Raw genomic sequence first — 2,952 nt, 5'->3', positions numbered from 1 at the left:
TTTAGCAGCATCAAAAACAATGAAACATCAATAGCATGCACACATTAACACAATATGTAACCCGGGGAAAGCTTACAGCTGAAAACCCCACACTATCTGTATATTAATAATTGAGAACATGTAACAATACATAGTACAATACTCCTCACAAGTATCCAACACTATCTCCACCTATTACACACAAAACTAGCTCAGATCCGAACAAGTCACAGGTTCAAATCTTCTCCACTGCTTTGCCTACCTCTATTGCACACAATACCATGTGAAAATCACTCACATTGGAAATCATGTGAGCACAGGCTATTTCACTGGGAATATACTATGCAATTCTCATGGGCATACTCAATACATTGCTTGTGCAAGATCTCATGCACAACTATAGTCACAACTGATAGCAATCTCAACCTGTAACACCTCTCTCCACTGAACTGTACATGCACTGAGTTAACTGATGTATTCTTTAGTTGCATTATGAGTTAATAATTAGTGAATTAATTTAATCAATTAATTCACATCACTCATCACTAGTCTATTTGCAGTTAGACTAATTACAACTAGTTTAACCAAGTCAAACTGAACACAACTCCATCAACTCCACATCCAACTCCACAGAACTCACATGCATGAGTTCTAACTAATGTTCTACATGCAATAGCTCAACTGACTCACAAGAAAAACGTATTTCCTTCTGACAGTTGCATGTGCCACATCTGTAGCTCAAATTGAAGTGCTCCAAGAGGATAAGATAAAGTTTATAGTCCAAATATTATGAGACAATAATATTTGACTTTTCTATTTTTAACCCGGCAGTCTAAAAATAGACTTTGATCACTCCTGCTTTGAACCAGAAATAAAAGTCCATCTATTTTTCCCAACATGACCAATCATCCATAAACAACATCCTGCAACTCATAGACATGATCCTTATGTCTAAAAATAGACATAGTCTAAAAATAGACTTTGCGCCAAAATACCCTGCGGGCCCACTTAGTGAAGGCGACTCCTTTCCACTAAGCTCCATCATCTTGTTGCATTCTCAACAAACTATAGGGCGATGAAGCATCCTTCTGACAACAATTGGTAAATAGAGTGTTGGGGAATGCGTTAGGTTTTGGTCTGACTTACAGGGCATTAGGGCGGCCTTCCTGTTGAAGTAGGTTATTAGGGTGTGGTAGCGTCCTACAAGTTGTAGCTTATAAATCAGGGGGTTGGAGCTTCCTTTAGTTGGAGTTGAAAACATGATGTAATTATTTTCTTTTAAAAGAGGAGAAGACAATTATTAAGAAGTGTTCAGTGGTTTTTTACTTGGAGGGGGTTTTTCACCTAAAAATATTTTGTCTAGCATTTATATCTTTCTACATTGTTGTATGGTGTTGTCTACTGTTGATTATTATTTATGATTATCTGAAGAAGAACAATAATAATAATTGAAGATTAACCGACGCTCTAAAAAATATTAAGAAGTGTTAATTGCTAAGAAATATTGAGTCATCCCCCTCTTAGTATTTCCAACATCTTGATGCTCCTTAAGTGATGACTTTTATAGAAATATATTTCAAAATGGATAATGATCAAAAAAATCCCAAGAGAGAGAGATGATGTTCTTCTTCAAAAGATGATAAGTAACCAAGAGCCTTTAATGAAACGGAGAGAGATGAATAGTTAATAGTAGTCTTCCTTCAAGATGAATGATGAATCTTTCTCCTTCCTTCTGTCCTTCCTTATTTCCTCCATAGTAGCTTTGATGAATGTCTTCCGCTTATTCCAACAAGAGTGATCTTCAAGCTACCTTGTCCTCACCTTAACTCTAATACCATGTTGAGAAATCTCTAGGGCAACAATTAGGGTTGATTTCTCTCTACTTTGATAATTGCTTGTGATTATATATTGGCTTCTTATTAACTTTTTTATGCCTTGGTCATCAAAAAATTACCAGAACCATAAACTATCAGCATCACAGAAAAACAATGAACATAAGTTATAGGCTCCAAGATATAGCAAAACCCCTCCAAGGGGAAAGCCCAATAAATCCTTCTCTTCTTATAGAATCATATCAAAGTGAGAATTCCAAGACACAAACACTAAGACCAAGACCTCCCACAAGACCTAAGTCAACCCTCCTTTCAAGCTTCTCCAACAAGTCAAAGTCAACTCTGGTCAACAAGAGTCAACACCTTCAAATCTCTGTCAAACTGCAAATTTTCAACCCCTGCAACAAAATTTCGGCCATTGCAACGAGGTCTACAACTTTGGCCCATGCAACTGCTTCAAAATTTCAAATGTGTGAGATAATTAGGGCAGATTTATTACTCATTTGACCTTCGCTCTCTCTTCTTTGACTTTTTGCTCTTCTTCTCGACTTTTTTGTTGGTTTTCTCTCTCTTCTAGGAACATAAATCGAACTTGCTTGAGATGATCCAAATGAGGTTGAATTGTCTTCTATTTATACACATCCAGGAGGTCGAATGGGTCACTTCTAGAGCCGACTTTTCCAAGCAGGACTGACATGGTCTTATGGGGACAAAATTCACATTTTTCACTGAAATAATTTTTTTTCCATTTTTTTTCAAATTACAAATGGGATTTGACTCTAATACAATACTTTAGCTTATGACGAATATTATTTTGACTGATTAAACCCTAGAATCATCAAGAACATGCTTGACCTAATTAATAAATTGACTTGAGCACGAAACCCATGCTTGAAAAATAAATTTATTTTTCTTTCTTTTTGCTTTTACATAAAATAAATATAACTACATAAGTACAATGACAATTATGAATATTGAACCTAGTTACACTTTTCAACAATTGGAATACCTTTCCATAGCTCATATGGTGTCTTGTCATTGTTAACTAAAAGATGTGCTGTGTTCATGATGTAAATTTTTGCAACAACTACTTCTTTTCAAAACTTATCTAGCAGTTTGGATTCTATCAACATCGTTCTCA

The sequence above is a fragment of the Pinus tabuliformis genome, chromosome Q, assembly GCF_031772625.1.
Source record: "Pinus tabuliformis cultivar Carrire ecotype Pingquan chromosome Q, CPIR1, whole genome shotgun sequence".
Classification (NCBI taxonomy): Eukaryota; Viridiplantae; Streptophyta; class Pinopsida; order Pinales; family Pinaceae; genus Pinus; species Pinus tabuliformis.
The sequence above is the reverse complement of the archived record's forward strand: the minus strand, read 5'-3'. Positions refer to the sequence as shown.